Source organism: Berghia stephanieae, chromosome 7, assembly GCF_034508935.2.
Source record: "Berghia stephanieae isolate SIO BIC M18660-M18661 chromosome 7, UCSD_Bste_1.3, whole genome shotgun sequence".
Taxonomy (NCBI): domain Eukaryota; kingdom Metazoa; phylum Mollusca; class Gastropoda; order Nudibranchia; family Aeolidiidae; genus Berghia; species Berghia stephanieae.
The window spans coordinates 51,963,501-51,982,092 of record NC_088366.1 but is presented as its reverse complement, the minus strand read 5'-3'; the positions used below and the strand labels follow the sequence as shown (position 1 = coordinate 51,982,092).

Below are 18,592 nucleotides of genomic sequence, written 5' to 3'. Positions count from 1 at the left end.
GATAGAAATAGAGGGGAGGGGGAGGGGAGTGGGGGGAGAGAGGAAGGAGAGGAAGGAGAAAGGAGAGGAGAGAGAAGAAGAGAGAAGAGAGAGGAAGGGAGAATATAGAGAGAGAGAGACGAATGGTGTTTTTTTTTCTACCATGCCCCATGCGCTAAGGAAAGGTGACCAAGGTAAACCCCGACCTATTGGTGTACATTGTTAGTAGTCAGGTAATCGTTTCCCTTTCCAGACCGGCATGAGTACATTGACGCCCCCAAAAAAACCACAGTTCGCGATCGTGTAACTTAAATTTGTCTTGTTACAATTAAATTTTAAAGCTTTTTAAAAAAAAAAAAAAACCAAAACCAAAAAAAGGGTTTTAAAAATTTTTGGAAAAAAAATTGTCCTTAAAATTATCGAATCGATTATTTAATACCTCCTAGGGCAAAAAAAAACAAAAAAAAAAAAAAAAAAACCACAAAAAAAAACCTGTAAACCGGGGGTAGTCAAAGTCCAAGGTTTGGAGAGTTTTGAGAAAAGGGGGGGTCTTTTAAACCACTAAACCCCCAACACCGCTAACCGTAGTTTACCCGGGTTTATTTTTACCCCGGGGCCTATTTATTACATTTTTGAGACAATTTTGGCGCATTATCAAAGCAATGTTTTTAGTTTTTACATGTTAAGGTAGTTGAATTAAATATCTGGGGCAAAGCCTTTTTGAAAGTGCAAAAATCTTAGGGTTGAGTGGTAAACGATTTATTGAAGGCGAATTTTCTGACCATAATTAAAAATGTTTTTATGTTATTGTTGTTTTTTTTTTTTGTTGGGTTGGTGGGTGTGGGGTTTGTTGTGGGGTGTGGGTTTGTTTCAGAATACTTTGGGAGATGAATGTTTTTGACGATTTCTGAGGTTTTTTTTTAATCTTTTTTTTTTTAAAATAAAAACCCAAAGGGGCCCGGGGGGAGTCTGTCTCAATTTATAATTTAATATATAAAGTGTCGCTATGGTTCTTGGTTGTTTTTTTTTTAACATTTTTTTTTCTTTTATAGAAAATATGTATACATTGTCGCCATAGATTCACACTTTGTGTTTATACATTTTTATGCATGCCACGTCGGGTAACGAATTTCCATTTTTTTGATGAATAACTTTATAATTATTTATTATATTATATTGTCAAGTTGTGTCTTTCTATCTGTTTTGGTCTTGGTTGTCATAGATTTACAGACCTCCCGTTCATACCATTAATCGGTATCATACCGATTTGCAAGACCTTTTTTTCGTATTTAAACATTTCCCCGAATTTACTTGCCGATCGTACCGATTTCACCCAAGTGACCAGGGCCCGCACCCTCCACCCCTCTTTTTACGTTTACTTTGGGCTTTACTTTGCACGTTAAAATTTTTAAGTTCGTGAAATTTTGGGACCCGCCCGCGATAACCTCGATAGATCCATGACGTAGCGAGCCTCTTTGTGATCCCCCTCACACAGAATAAAAAACCACGGCGCGTTATTTAGTTTTCATTTCCTTTGTGAAGCGACAGCGAGCTGTACTGGTAAAACACCGCGGTCCTGGTTTCTGACTCGTTACCAAGTGTCACCATCTTTAAATAAGTTAGTAGTCGATTGCCAGATTGGCGTTGTGCGTGCCATGTTGGGTGTTGGGGAAAAATAAGGGGAGGGGGGGGGGGGGGGAGGTTTCAGAATTGGCGAGTAGCCCAACCGGATAATTTACGTCTCATACTGTTTTTTTTCCCCAGATACTGATTTTTTTTACAATGTCATACTGATTTCCTTTTTCGTGAAGTGGCAGGTCTGGATTTATGTTCATCGTTTGACTTAGAAATAGATTGGAAGCTTCAATTTAAATTCATGGACACAGATAAATGTGGTGTTTTGGGTTTCCCTTTGTCAGCAAACATGTCACCTTCTTCGATCGTTGACGTCCACACTTTAAAATAAAAGATTATTCCGAAAACTGTTTACATCTTCAAAAATATTGAGAATAAGTTTTATATCTATCTATTTATCTATCCATCTGTCTATAAATAATATTTATATTATATATATAAGGAGATAAGAAGAGAGGAGAGAGAGGAGAGAGAGAGGAGAGAGAGAGAGAGAAACACTCAAAGGCATCCAGACAAATGACAGAGAGAGAGAGAGAGGGGGGGGGGGGGGGGCAGGCCCTAATCCTTCCTTCAGTGAATTAAATGTCAAGAAACCATTGAAATGGGAAAATATGCCAGAATTGAGTGCTTTCATTTCTCTCCAACGACATTTATTCAACTTATTTTAATCTATCCCGTGTTGCTTTTTGTTTAAATTTTAAAGAAAAATAGCCAGAAAACTCGCCTTCAAATATGATGATTAAAAGACCTCACCTTGCCAAGAAAGTCTCAAACCCGGGATTCAAGGACGACTTGAAGTTGGAGTCTCTTTGGGGGTTTTGACAAGGTAAGGTATTTTATCCATCGCTTGAAGACGATTTTTCTTGCCAAAATATTGAAATTTTTTAAAATGTGTTTTTCAGGTTTTTTGGGAGAAAAGCTATTGGTTGGATAAAGGGATCAGGCGTGCACCTATTCAAAACTACACAATAAAATATAAATTTATTTAATGGGTAAAGTGTGTAGCTTTGAATGTTTCTTTCGTGGAAAATAGTGTGTGTTTTGTTGGTGTGTGTGTTGTTTGGGGGTCGGGGGGGGGGGGGGGGGGGGGGTTGAACCTTTCCTTTCTCTGCTTTACCACTCCCTCTGTCTATCCCCCCATTAAAATATCATATGTTGTCAGGTGCCTGTATAATCCCTACCTAACTCTCTCCTCCTCTCTTTCTCTTCTCTTCTCTCTCTCTCTCCCATTAAATATATATTATAAATATATTTTTATAAAAATATATTTATATATATAAAGTTTTATGTAGTATGTATTATCATTATTATCTATCAATCTATTATTTTACTTATTAATTTTTACCATCTGTCTATCATCTTTCTATCTGCAGCCTATCTACCATAAATAACTCTATTTTATTCTATCTGTCTGTCAACCATTGTCTGCTAATCTTTGGTTTTCTCCTCCTCTCCCCGATTAAATAGGCTAGATGCCACTCTCTCCCCCCCCCCCCCCCCCCCCCCCAACCCCCCTCTCTTCTCTTCTCTCTCTTCCCCTCGTTCTTTCTTTATTTTCCGACCAACCCTAGAGCAATAATGATAATTTAAATTAAGCCAAGAGTGACCCCAAGGCTTGTAGTATGTGGGCTTGACTGAACAATCGTAATATTGTTTGTTTAAACATTGGAATGAAATTTTGGGAACGAAAGCAATAGAAAATAGACGTCCAAAAAACCTCCATTTAAACATTGAAAGCAGTAGGGAGCAACAAACAAAAACAACAACAACAACAAAACAACAACAACAAAGAAATTAAATTAAAATAAATAAATAAATTAAAATTAAATTAAAAAAATAAATAAATACATAATAATAATAATAATAATAATAATAATAATAATAATAATAATAATATAATAATAAATAATAATAATAATAATAATAATAATATAATAATAATAATAATAATAATAATAATAATAATATAATAATTAATAATAATAATAATTATAATAATAATGATAATAATAATATAATAATGATAATAATTAATAATGATAATGATATAATAATAATAATAATAATAATAATAATAATAATATTATAATAATAATAATAATAATAATAATAATAATAATAATAATATTAAATTGAAAAGATGAAGAAGAAGGAGGAGGAGGAGGAAGAGGAGGAAAGGAGGAGGAGGTCGAGGAGAAAAGAAAAAGAAGTGGAAGAGAAAGAGGGAAATAAGATAAAAATAAAGACGAGGAGTAAGAGGGGGGGGGGGGGGGGGAGGAGGAAGAGGATATTGAGTGAAGGACGAAGAGGAGTGTAGTGCGTTATTAGTTAGATCCCTCACTAGTACTACCAACCACCATGACATCATTTACATTAAGTACTATAGTAACAAATTAGAGGCCTTACTATTTATTGTTGTGGTGGTTTAGACGATTAGAAATGCGTCGAGCTGTTTACCTCAAGAATGTTGTGACCAAGGAGAGACGAGGCCACTGGGAATTGACCTTCAACCTGATGACTTCATCGACATCATCACCATCATCCTCATCATCTTCATCTCAAGGCCATGCGATCAATAAGACCGAATAAATGTGAAGGTCATATATTCCGATTGAGAGGTGTAAAACCGAGGCGAGCGATCTGACCATCAATGGTCAATGGGGGAGCGATCTATATTCAGGTTTTCGTTCAATCGAGTCATCCAACTCATAATTTGTTGTTGTCCAACCAGTGGCTATTTCTTCATAAATGTAAACGCGTTGCTATATTTATGAAAGTTGTAAACATAACTATGAGTCAATCTGAATATAATGACCTTTTGTGACGTTGGATCTTTCGATAAACTGTGAACGCTTTTCACTGTATGTGGGTCACTTTGAGAACATTATGCAATGTGACAAAATGACTCGAGCACATGGAATAATAGTAACATAGATAGATCGTCTCCATTATCCACTAAAACAATTAAATTATGGTATCGTTTGACTGACTGCCTTTGAATCGCTCGAATCGTTTTGTTGCCTAAACTATTCGAAAAGATGTTTTCTTTCATCGCGCCCGCATACGTGCGTGACATCCCAACTCTCTGGCCGCGGTTACCGTTCGAGAAAAGCTAGCAAACAACAAATTGAATAATTCGACGTTTTACCTTCTATCATTGTCGTTTACAATTAATTGCTCTTGAACAATTAACGATCTTCCTTTAGACATGTTCATTTAAGACTAAAGACTTCGTTTCGTATCCTCTGCTGCACTTTTTACTTTGCAGGCATCTGCATCCTTCGGCCTGAAATGGTTGTCAATTGTCAAGAAAAGTGGCCTCAGCCATTAGAAATAATGTTTTGGTTCTGTCACAGTTCAGGGATGCCAAATTTCAGGGTTTTCGGCTTTTCCCGTGTTTTTTTTTTTATTATTATTATTATTATTATTATTATTATTATTATTATTATTATTTATTATTATTATTTATTATTATTATTATTATTATTATTATTATTATTATTATTATTATTATTTTTTAATCATACTCACTTCACACGTCAGCAGTATTTCTTGCCTCCAAGGTGAAGGCCACTGAAGGTCCTTCTTCTCAAGACTGCAATAGATTTTATTTGAATTGATACCACAAATGCCCCCACACACTTGCAAAGGGCAGAGTTAAGAGAGATGTTTTTGCTTGTTCATTTACAAAGTTTGTTTTAGGTGAGATGTCAGGCTTCCATTTTTCATTTCCGGGTTGTTTGTTTTTCTCCAAAAACCATTTGGCATCTCTGACATTTTGACACGTACAAGTGATCAGGAAGGATGTGTTCTAAGAGGTTAAGACATGTCATGGGCTGTGAAGTTACATACGTGGCCTTTTGTTGCTCTCTGATCATCTGGTTTTAACATGGTGAAATATGTATTACATTTACATCACTGCCGTACACTGGGGAAAAACCCCAATAAAAACAACAAACAAAAAAACGAACAAAATCAAAAACAACTAAAAATTACGTTTTTAGAATTTTGACCCGAAAACTCGTCCTTCGGTTCGGTGTTGGAGCGACAAGCTATGATGATGACTGGACTGAATGGGTGAGAACAACCACAGAGTTTGGACGCACGGCATGTACAAAACAAGAAAGCAATATGTGGCGAGATTTGAAAAAATGAAGTCACTCAAAAGTTTTTGATGGTTAATTCTAAATACGTTCATTCTCTCCTCGACCATCTCATCTTACTGATAAATAATGGGTCAAACCCAAACCATCCAATGAATGGCCGAAACAATGATGTTAATTAGAAGTCTAACGCCATGCATTATATTGATTAGCTCTTCAAGGTCACGTGAATCCATGCGTGCGATGCAAGGCGGCCACGACGCGATAATTACTCCAATGTTTGTCCCCCCAACCCTGACCGGAAATGGATTTCTCATCCCCTGATGGACATTGAAATCCGCCGAGCAGATTTTCAGTCCCAGTTCCACCGCCTGGGGGGTTACGTCTCTTTGCCACGCCTTCTGCTGTTCTGTTTCAACTTCCTTCCGGCACGGAAAACGGGGAGCTCTTTATCTTTGGAGAGAAATGAGAGATAAGTGACAAAGAGAGAATGACGGAGACCAATAATCAGGGCTTGTCAGATAGAGCATTTGGGGTCGTGTTGTTGTTGAGTCGATGAATGCATTTCCAGTTTTAGTACTAATTCAATGCCTGATATATTCTGTGACTAGATGGGGAAAAATAAGATCTATCTACCTATTCATCCACCCATCTATCTATCTATCTATCTATCTATCTATCTATCTATCTATCTATCTATATTTCTATCTAACTATCGATATATCTATCTATCTGTCTATCTATCTATCTGGCTATCTATCTATCTATATATCTATCTATATATCTATCTATCTATCTATCTACCTATCTAGCTATCTATCAATCATTCTATCTATCTATCTATCTTTCTATCTAACTGTCGATATATCTATCTATCTATTTGGCTATCTATCTATCTATATATTATCTATCTATCTATCTATCTATCTATCTATCTATCTATCTATCTATCTATCTATCTATCTATCTATCTATCCATTCACCCTCTCCCTTTATCTCACCCCCCCCCTCCCAATCTATCCCGCCCTTTCTAACACATGTCTCCCTCCAAAAGAAACATCTCATTTCTCACCACCCATTATTGTCTTCTCCCAATATTTTCTTATCCCACCAAAAGACTGCATATGCAATCAGATTCTCAAAAATAGAAAGTGTGCTTAAATTTGTTTATTTCTGACAGCAGCCGCCGATTGAATTACGCGAGCGGATTTATTGGCTGTTGTTTTGTTTACGCTTTAATGCTTTTTCTATGTTTATATATTTAATGTTGTTGGCAGAAAGGTTGCGGAGTCGTTAACTTCTCTCCCCATTACGCCCTCGAGGCGAAGGAGGTTGTAATAGCAAGTTAACGGTTACGTTCTCAACCTGCAACGATTGACGAACGACGTGGAAAAATCAAAGATAATATGCCCGTCTAAGGCTTTAAGGATAAATCTTCGTTTTCTTCCAAGTCATTCGTCGTCGATCGTTGAAGACTGGAAACGTGTTCGTTAACTTTGCTATATCACGCCATGGTGTTTGAGAAAAGTGTATCTGTTTATATCATTCTGATCGCGTGACGACGGGGAAAACAATAGAGTCCCGCAGTGAATACTTTGTATATCATTATCTTTGTGTTGCGTACGAATATAGCAATGTGACGAAATTGTCAGTCTGACTGCTTTTCAAACAGACAAAAAAACAAAAAAAAAAAAAAAAAAGAAAAGAAAAGAAAAGAAAAAAAAAAGAACTATTAGAAGTCATTGTTTGCGTTGTAGTTAGGTGCAGAATGGTGTGTGTGATTCCCTTAGTGGTAATCCATTGCTTTGGTCATTTTTGAAGTATTAGTAGTATTAGTAGTAATAGTAGTAGTAGTTAGTTAGTAGTAGTAGTAGTAGATAGTAGTAGTAGTTAGTAGTAGTAGTAGTAGTAGTAGTAGTAGTAGTAGTAGGAGGAGGAGGAGGAGGGGAGGAGGGGGGGGGGGGGGGGACCAAAATGCAAAATGCAGATTGCGCATAGTATAAATTTTGGCACCAACTCCAGAATTTCATGACCATCTCTAAGTCATTATTCCTGCTGAAATGAAAGTTGATGATTTTAAGGATTTTGAAGTGTCATTTAATGCCTTGTGAGGGAAACTAGTTGATTTTTAAAGTAAAGTACGGCGACTACAGTTGTTATCTCCTAAAAATTCCAAAATTTAGAATTTTCAAATATGCATAATGTCCTCTACTTAACATGAGACAGCGTGGTCAGCGGTACGTTCTTTGTCTCGTACCCGAAAGGTACCGAGTTCGAATACCCGCTACGTTGTGTGACCTTGAGCAAGTCACCTCATTCCTAGCTCAGTTTGCGCCGCTGCACTGCACTGCGGCTGACGTCTGGGTTATTCCTGTCGTCCATTGAAATAGATAGACCCTTGAGACAAATGTCCCCTATGGGATGAATAAAGGAAATTTGTTTTTAATTAATTGATTTGTTTTTATAACAGTACGCCGACAATAATATTTTCACACACATTTTGATTCCTGTATATATTTAATTTTAGTGTTTTTCCAATATTTTGGGTTGACGAGAGCATGTGTGTTTATCTCTCGATTATCACGAGACTTCCCCGTCCTCTTCCCGAGAGATCGCGAGATTATAGGTATGTAGTTAAGATTCTCTCAATGGAAGTAACGATTACGACGTGCAGATGTCAATAATAAACAAAATATAAAACAAAAACACATTCCTAGCCTTATCAGATTTTTTTTTGTTGTTTTTTTTTTTTTGTCATTTGAGGTTTGTTTGTTTTTTGGGGGGGTTTTTTTGTTTGTTTTTGCTTTTGTTTCGTTTTTAAAAAAAATTTTATTTTTTTTAATTTTTTTATTTTTTTTTTAAATTGGGGGGGGGGGGGGGGGGGGTTGTTAAATTGTTAATTTAAAGCACATGTATTTTTTAATACGTGGCCAACGTGGGGCAGGGGGGGGGGGGGGGGTGCACACATTAGGTGCGCTAGGTGCCCACATGAACAGATCTGATAATCGAACGCAATTATGGGCCTGACTGATTTAACATTGTTATAATGTACGATAAATATTTTGCGTCGGTTTGAGAGTATATTTCCATTACAACAATGAGACCATAACAGTTCGGGTTATCAGACCTGCAAATAAGTACACGTCAGGGAGTTGAGGGGGGGGGGGGGGGGGGGGTAGATATAGATAGCAAGATACACATTGAGCATTATTTTCTATTGAACGGTGCCTTTTGGTGTGAATTTATCGTGTGTGCACTAATATTATAGCACGGCCATTATGAGAAAAGGCTCTTTACTCACATTCTTTCGTCACTCGTCTTACTCGGATGTAAAATTAGTGCCTGGCCGTTTACAGCGTTGTCTCTGGAGGAAAAAAAATTGTAATATCGTCTCGTTTTTTGTTGTTTTGTTTTTTCTTTTTCTTGTTTTATGTTGTTTTTTTTTTTTGTTTTTTTTTTTTGTTGTTTTTTTTTTTTGTTTTTTGTTGTTGTTTTTTTTTTTTTTTGGGGGGGGGGGGTATTTTTTTTTTTTTTTTTTTTTTTTTTTTGTTGGGGGGGGGGGGGGGGGGGGGGGGTTGTGTGTGACCTAGAACATGATTTCTCAAGAGAGATTTCTCAGTGCAAGACGAGAGTTTTCGTCGTTTGGTCGTTTGATTGCGGCGGCGAGGAGCTGCCGCCTAATTCAATCACGCCATAGACACTTTTACTTTCGTTTTATGATGCAATGGGTACGCCTCCCTCCCTCCCTCCCTCCCCGTGTGTTTTCTATCAATGTGTAAATAAATATTTATGACAGCGTGACTCAGGGCTAATTCGGCACTGATAAGACGACGAGACTGGAATGTGTTTGGTTATAGCCGTGAAGATGGCTTATCCAGAGCTGTGTATACTTGATGTTTCAAAAATTCGTTGTTTCCGAGGGGAGAAAAAACAAACATTTCACTTTAAAAAGCTTTAGAAATAAATATTTTACCACCAGCATGGTCAAAAATTCTTCAAAGTCCTGAATATATATTCTGAGAAATTAAACTTTCCTTTTCAATCAGATTTATTGAGTCAAGGAGGAGAATGCAGTTCTGTAGCTGGAGCCAAATATTCGTATTTCTACGAAATTTTAGTAGTGCTGGGCAGTTCTGTTTTAACCCTAATCTGGTTCTGATGGTGTCTCAACGGTGCCGCCGTCATCCCTGAAAGAAATAGAATATATTTAGTGTTCATTTCATTTCAAGATATCATAATATGATATAGACCTGGAAAAGGGTTTTTTCTTCTGAATTATTGTGTCTTCTTCTTCTGGCTGTTCTAGAATGTTCTAGGATTTACTGTCGTGCTCTGAGAAAAAACAAGACATTTTTGATTTATTATTATTATTATTATTATTATTATTATTATTATTATTATTATTATTATTATTATTATTATTATATTATTATTATTATTATTATTATTATTACTTCAAGAAACCTCGTTCTTTATGTGGGTTATTTCGTGGGAAACTCTCAAATGAGACTTTATTGAAGACTTCATTGAATCCCAGGTTTGAACGTTTTTGACAAAATGACGTTCATTTTAACCGGATAGATATTTAAAGGTTGAGTTTCCTGACCAAAATTTTAAAGACATCTATTTATTTATTTATTTATTTATTTATTTATTTATTTATTTATTTATTTATTTATTTATTAAATTCACACGTTAAGAATTGAAGTCAGCAGACAGATGTATTCCATTCAGGTAAATGACTTTTCTTGTCTTGCCAGTATTTTGTTTTGCTTTTGTTTTGTTTTTTTGTTTTGTTTTTTTTTTGTTTTTTTTTTTTTGTCTGTCTAGATCTATCTATCTATCTATCTATCTATCTATCTATCTATCTATCTATCTATCTATCTATCTATCTATCTACCTATCTATCTATCTATCTATCTATCTATCTACCTATCTATCTATCTATCCATCCATCCATCCATCCATCCATCCATCAATCCATCTATATATATATATATATATATATAATATATATATATATATATACATATATATATATGTCTTTCTATCTATTTATCTATCTATCTCTCTGTCTATCTGTCTGTCTGTCTGTCCGTCTGTATATCTATCTATCTCTTTTTCTCTCTCTCCCTCTCTCTCTCTCTCTCTCTCTATTTCTCTCTCTCTTTCTCTCTTAGTCTTTCTCTCTCTCTCTGTCTCTCTCTCTCTCTCTCTCTCTCTCTCTCTCTCTCTCTCTCTCTTAAAACGCAATATCCACTAAAGGTGCTCAAAGCGCTTTACAAGGGGACCCCAGCCAACATCAACACTTGACACGTTGGACAAGGCATGACGACTGCCAGACGAAATCACAATGTTTATTTGGACAGAGACAACGCTGTTAACGGCCAGGCATTCATTTTAAACCCGAGTACGTTGAGAGAAATGCGAGTAAAAAGCTTTTTTCAAAGGACTCAACTAAATTTAAGTCCAGTACTGGTTGCTGTTTTGTTGTTGTTTTGTTTTTGTTTTTTTTTTTTTTGTTTTTTTTTTTTGTTTTTTTTTTGTTTTGTTTTTGTTTTTTTCATAACTAAGTATTAACTTCCTATTTTTAAACGCCAACATTCTAACGTTACTGATATGACATCCGATAATTAATAGCATTTGTAAAGCGCTTTGAGCACATTTAGTGGATATTGCGCTATATAAAGCTCAATTATTTTTATTTATTTGTGGAAATAACTGAAATTAGAATGAAAGAAATCTGGTTGTGCATTCGTGTTTAGTCTTTGGGGGTTATTTTAAAATTGAGATTGAAATCGAAGTCGGGAACAATGCCATGTTTTGTTGCCTTTCGTTTCCAGTTGCAGTTTTTTAGAAAGATAAAGCTAACGCAGCCGTTGAGTAAAATGTTTATTTTGGTTTCCCTTTCGATTTCGTTTTTCCCAAAATAACGCCGTTGTCGTGCCGCATTTAAATCTAAATAGTTAATTTGATTGTTGTTACTTTTGGCGACAATGAATGAATGTTGCAATGAGCATGTCTGGCGTTGCGTTGTGGGAAATAGTTTATCATTCATTGCATCTTGGCCTTTTGACCTCTGAATCTTAGATTGCTCATTGTCTGTCTTCGACGAGCGCCGCCGCTGCAGAAAAAGATATAAATAAATAAAATTTAAAATACCATGTAAGCAAGAGAAGCCTCAATACTCTTCAACAGTCGTAACGTCACTTCCTTCCTAATGACGCATGGTAACTTAGTAACACTGGCTCTAAACTTTTGGAACAATGGCGGACGCCCTTATGAAATATTTCTCCGGCGAGCATAAAAGCGTGTCCAGAGGGAAATAAACCCCATAAATTTGATCATGTTTTGACTTTTACACATTCTGATCACAAGGCATATGAAAAGGGAATGAAAAGTTCTAGCCAGCATGAAGAATTAAAAGGAATGATTTTCTTTGTTTAGAACCAAGATGGCCGCCGTTGCCTGGTGGCGTGACATCAGACTACTGAATCCTATTCCCAACTTGATGTTTCAACAAATCGTAGTTTCCGGGGGCAAAAAAATAAAAACCCGAAAAATTCACATTAAAAGAAATATGTAGTTAAAGCGCTTAAAATAAAATCGCAAATAAGGAAACGAACCCGGCAAGTAGTTGAAAAAAACAAAAAAAAACAAATTAAAAATCCCTTTTGTTTTGTTTGTCGTCGGTTTTGAAGCTTGTGACCTGCTCTGCCTCTTATCGTCTTGTTTAGTCTGGTCTATCTAAAAATGAGTTTATCTGTGTGTGCACATAAATGTGCATGCGATGTGCAATGTGCGGTGGTGTGCAAGATAAACAACGTGCCGTGTCGTGGGCAGAATAGTAGTACTACAGAATAGAATAGAATAGTTGAGAAGAGCACATGTGTACACATGTGTGTAAATGTGCAATGTGCAGTGTGCAAGATAAACAACGTGCCGTGTCGTGGGCAGAATAGAATAGTTGAGAAGAGCACATGTGTACACATGTGTGTAATGTGCAATGTGCAGTGTGCAGGATAAACAGCGTGCCGTGTCGTGGGCTGAATTGAATAGAATAGTTGAGAAGAGCATGCATGGAGAGTGGGAGTAGATGGGATCGGCCATAGAGTGCATGCGCACGACGCCTCGTCTTCGTGATGTTGCACATTCTTGTTTTTTGGTTTTTTTCTCCGTTCATTTTAATATTAAAAAAAAAAAAAAACAACAAATAACTTGAGATTTTAAAATGCGTAATAACCACCAAACGTGCTTAACGCGCTTTATACTTGTAGGGAATATAAGAGAATATATAACCACGCCCCTTGTCCGGATTCGGACAGTCCGAGCGGGTCGTTATTTAGTTCAGTATATAATGTCAATGTAATTGTTTGTTATTTTATCTGTAAACAGGACAGAGAAGTCGTGACGTCACACCTTCTACTCATCCGGTTCCAAACTCATTGGAAGTATTTATTATGTTACCAGCCATTCGAAGTACTAATAATAAATAAAGGTGACATAGCTATTTTAGTAGCAGGATGTAAAGACAGATTCTAATTATACTCTTCAACAGTCGTAACGTCACTTCCTTCCTAATGACGCATGGTAACTTAGTAACACTGGCTCTAAACTATCGGGACAATGGCGGACGCCCGTATGAAATATTTCCCCGGCGAGCATAAAAGCGTATCCAGAGGGGAAAAAAACCCATAAATTTGATCATGTTTTGACTTTTACACATTCTGATCACAAGGCATATGAAAAGTTCTAGCCAGCATGAAGAATAAAAAGTAATGATTTTCTTTGTATAGAAACCAAGATGGCCACCGTTGCCGGGCGGCGTGACATCAGACTACTGAATCCAATTACGTGACGTTAACAAAGAGCAGGGATGGATAGTCTTTACTGACGACCAGCATATTATTATATTTAGACTACAACATAAGATGCCGTCACTCTGAAACCAGAAGATCAATTACACAAGGCATGTCATCGAGTCCCCCCTCCCTCCCCCCCCCCCCCCCCCCCCCGGAAGAGTAGTTTTACATTTCCAATGAAATAGGAACCAGTATTTTTGTGACATCACTTTTTTTTTTCTTTTCTTTTCTTTTTTTTTTTTTTTTTTTTTTTTTTTTTTTTTTTTTTGTTCCCTATTGACTTTTCCACATCTATTTCTCCGTGATGTCTTACTGTGTTGAAGTGAAGGGTAACATGAGTTAACTTTTTTGAACGAGAATACATACTTATAATTGAGCTTTTTGGAGCTTTATTTATATAGAGCAATATCCATCAAACGTGCTCGAAGCGCATTACAAGGGGTCCCCAGCCAACAGCAACACTTAGGACGATAATTAACGCCTGTACAGCGATTGTACCATTTCCCGACGGATACAAAGCTGGAAACGACCAGGTACTCATTTTACTCCAGAATACGATGAGAGAATATTAATAAAGAGCCTTTTCCAAGGCTCAACTAATGCGCCACTCAGAGTGGGACTCGAACCCAGGGCCTTCCGATCTGAAGGCGAATGTCATACCACCACAAGACCACATAGTCGCACCCTCCTATTTATTGCTGCTCCAACCCGCCTCTTACTTCAACGAAAACCACTTAAAATGTTACCCAATCTGGCAGCTCACCTACTTAAACTTTGTATCATTTTTTTTTTAATGAAGTCACCGAAAAAACGTTTTACTTGTAGTTTGACGGATACAAAGAGCTGCTAGAAGCTGTGGGTTGAAAATAGAAATTAACAAACACAAAAATACTGATTATAACAGCTTCCAAAAAAAAAAAAAAAAAAAAAAAAATAATAATAATATAATATAATAATAATAATAATAATAATAATAATAATAATAATAATAATAATATAATAATAATAATAATAATAATAATAATAATAATAATAATAATATAAAATAATAATAATAATAATAATAATAATAATAATATAATAATAATAAAATAGATAAAATAAAAGGACAAAATACCAAACTCGAAACGGTTCGGGCACACTGACTATTTCCCTGTCGTCGATTTGTTTTTTTTCAGTTTTTTTGTTTTTTTGATAATGTATTTATATTTTCGTTGATTTTTGTTGTTACTGAAGAAGGGTTTTGAGCCCGAAACTTTCCGTGGTTGTTTTTGTTTTTTGTTTTTTATTTGTTGTTTTTTTTTTTTTTTTGGAAGTTGTTATATTCATTTTTGTTTATTACTTTTTTAAAAAACTTGTTTGCGTCGCTCGTCTTGCTATGTCATGCCGTGCCGTGACGTCATAATCATTAATTAAAAAAACGGAATTTATGATGGATGGACGAAATTTGATGATGAATAGAGATCTGATCTGGCCATGGATGGATAGATCTGAACGTTGTGGTTGTGACGTATTGCGATGGTAGATTTACGCCACTTGCGCGGCGCCATTACTATTACTATATAATATCATTAGTTTAGGAGCAGGGCTCGTCAACAATAATATTAATATAAGTATGTACTTAAGTGGAGACTGTTGCACAGCTAATCATTAAATATTATGCATGCTAGCTGGTGCAGTGATAAGTGATAGGACGGGATTAATTGAATTATTATAATTATTATTTTCATTTTATCTTACAAATTCCTTAATTGTTTTATCATTATCGCATTGGATAATATTATAGCTGTGTTGTTTAGTTGACATAATATAATATGATATCGAATGATTGAAATTTACGTCATTCAGCTCTTTGTTAGTCTTTTTTAGACAACCGTTTGTTATGAGTAGTTCTCACTAAATTGTTTACGTTATATAGTATTGTGTGCTTGTACGTTTTACCCGGCTGGTGGGTATTGTGAGTTTTAAAATAAAACAAACAACAAAAAAACTAAACGCATAGCATCCGTGTATTATTTTTTTATCCGGAGGACAATACGACTTGTCGCCCTGCCCGTGTTGTTAAATCGTGGATTTATGGGGGCATCACCACCGACCGTACGGTATTTATAAGTTATGTGGATCATGTATTTATATTTATTAGTTTGCTTTGGTTCTGGGATTAGATAACAATGTTATAGATTGGAATTGACAGATAGTGGTTGGTGCTTGTGGTATAGTTATGTTATGGTATAATATTGTAGAAGAGTGGTGGTTTGAGATATATTATAATATAATATAATACAATATAATATACGGCTTGCTTTTGTTGGATTGTTAGTTAGTTAGTTTTATTGTTGTTCATTTTGGCCATGATTGATAAGGAGAACAACAACGATGTGAGTAGAAATATTATTTGTTGTTGTTGGAATAGTGTTGTGTTGTTGTTGTTGTTGTTGTTGTTTGTGTTATGATTATTATATTATTATTATTTATTATTATTATTATTATTATTATTAATTATTATTTATATTAATATATTATTATTATATTATTATTATTATTATATATTATATTATAATTGTTGTTGTTGTTGTTGTTGTCCTCATCATCATCATCATCATTATTATTATTATTATTATTATTATATTATTATTATATTATTTATTATTATTAATAATAATAATAATAATAATAATAGTATCGTTGTTGTTGTAGTTGTTGTAGTTGTTGTTGTTGTTGTTATGCAATGATATAAAAGATAATACCGACAACAATGATGATGATGTGTACTGATAAAAAAATATAAAAAATATTATGATGATTTAAAGAAGAAATTTAAAAAAAAAATAAAAAAAAAGCTAACCAGACTAACTTGAAAGTCTGGCCCGTGACTCATGGGAAATGAATGGATGACCTGCATTTCAAACTGATAGGCCCTTATTCCGTGGTGTCCATCGGCGCATCTGTCGTCTGTCGTCGGCTCCCGAGATAATACGTAATAATTCCTGGCAACTTCAATCGCATGGACCAATTACAGCCCGTATTTATTAACTCCATCGTTATAGCATGCATGTGCAACACATTGTTATGGTGTGAGTTCCGTAAGAGAGCGCTCATCGGGCTCTTTTTGTTTCTCCAGTTTTGTTGTCGAAGGAACGAAGTTGATGTCACTCGGCTCTTTTGTTGTTTTTTAGCCAGCCATTTTTATGAGTATGTAGTTCTTTGTTATTGTTTTTTGCCATCCGCGTTTATGAGCAATTCTCACTAAACTGTATTAACCAGACAATAAAGGACCAAGGTTCTATATCTATAATATAGAGTGGAGACAGATCACCAAACTGGCGGTCTGGCCTATAAACAAAAACTTGGAGCCGAGTGACATCAACTTCATTCATGCTATTGTTTGTGTAAACAACCTTCTTATGTTTGTCCGAGCGGGCCTGAGGTCGGGTTATAAATCTCCATGTTTTGAATGGTCAAAATCAACCGTTTAATTCCCAACAAACCGAACAAAACGTGAACGCTTCTCGGAAACGTTCACGTGTCGAGAGCGCTTGTTTTTGGAACCGCGTTCTCGGGTTTGAAAAGAATTGTTAAAATTACAGTTGTATTAACTACATTTTATTTGCGTCCTGACTGCGTTACGTTCATCTCTCATGCCGGAATGTTTTTCGTAGTTGTATAACATGAGATTGTGTGATGCCATTGAAATTGTCATATTTTTTGGGATGGCTTGTTCCAATACTCAAACTACGACTGTTTTTCATGGGAATTTCATTCATTTTATGTAGTTAGTAAGTACTCGTATTATCTAGTATCTGCGTTCGATTTTCAATGGATTCGAGATCATATGATGTCGTGTATGGTGTGTTGTTGGTTCTTCCGTGATAACTTGGTGAAACTGGATTTTTTTGTGGGGTTTTTGTTTGTTTGATTGTTTGATTTGTGTGTGCACGTCTGTGTGTGTGTGTGGGTGTGTGGGTGGGTTGGTGGAGGGGGGTCTGTTTTTATGTTTGTTTGTTTGTTTTTTGTTGACTTGTTGTAATAAGCAAATTGACGGATGTTGAGAAAATATATATTGCGCGTGTGAATGGGTTTTTCCCCCCACGTCTGTAGAGTTTGTTATTATTTAATTATTTCTGTCACAGTTTATATTATAATTGAGACAAAAGGTGTGTAGTGTGTTGTCTGCAGGTTGTTGTTTTTTTCATCACTTGGGATCAGGGTTGCCAATTTGGCAGATTTTCTGCCAAATGTCCTTTTTTTGGCAGAATTTGAAGTCGTCTGGCAGAGAAAAATCGGTTTGGCAGTTTGGCAGATTTTATTTTCCGAGGCCTAGGGATGAATGTATAGGTCTACTCCACGTTTTCCATGGCAATTTTTATGTATTAGATATTTTTTTAAACTTGGGAAATGACAAAAAAATTTATGACATCGGCCTTGAGAATTTTTTGTTTAACAAAACTGATGAGTTTTCAAAGGGGGTACTATAAATAGTACGGTTTGGCAGATTTTTGTGGTATTTGGCAGATTTTTAAATCCAGTTGGCAGAATGCCTGAAATTAATCTGGCAACCTTGCTTGGGATTGGTGTGCCAGTCACGTCGTTACACAGCAGTAGTTAGTCGCACCTTTAAAAGATAACGATTGTTGAAAGTTTATTGTTGTTGTGTTTTGTGTGTGTGTGTGTGTGTGTGTGTGTGTGTTTGTGTGTGGGTGTGGGTTGGGTGTGGGTGTGTTTGTGTGTGGGCCCAACTTGTCAACGTGTTTGCAACTTGATACACAAAACTCAACAAATTCGTGAATCCTGGGACATGAGCTACGTTTCCGATCCTTAACCCTCTCCTTACCACCGCTGCATCAAAATCGTCACATTTGTTACGACACAATTTATATTTTTCTTATTCAGATTGATTTTGTACATCATAAACTTTGAAGAATGGTCTTTGTTTGATTAATAAGAACATAATGTTGTTTTGTAGAGAGATTGTTTGAGTTTAAAATATCAATTTTTCTGCTGAGTAAGACTCCA

The 18,592-nt window shown here is 35.7% G+C and overlaps 1 protein-coding gene across 3 annotated transcripts in view; it reads left to right on the top strand.

Moving 5' to 3' along the window:
• LOC144977458 (breast cancer anti-estrogen resistance protein 1-like) overlaps window positions 1–18,592 on the top strand; it is a 157,896-nt gene that overhangs the window by 105,252 nt on the left and 34,052 nt on the right. The window contains exon 1 of one of the 3 annotated variants that reach the window (XM_078922699.1): window positions 17,248–17,355. The exons of the other annotated variants lie outside the window; for them this stretch is intronic. The gene's annotated coding sequence lies outside the window, so the exon portion shown is untranslated. Of the gene's footprint in view, window positions 1–17,247; window positions 17,356–18,592 lie in introns of those variants that run through there. 3 annotated transcript variants of the gene reach the window in all.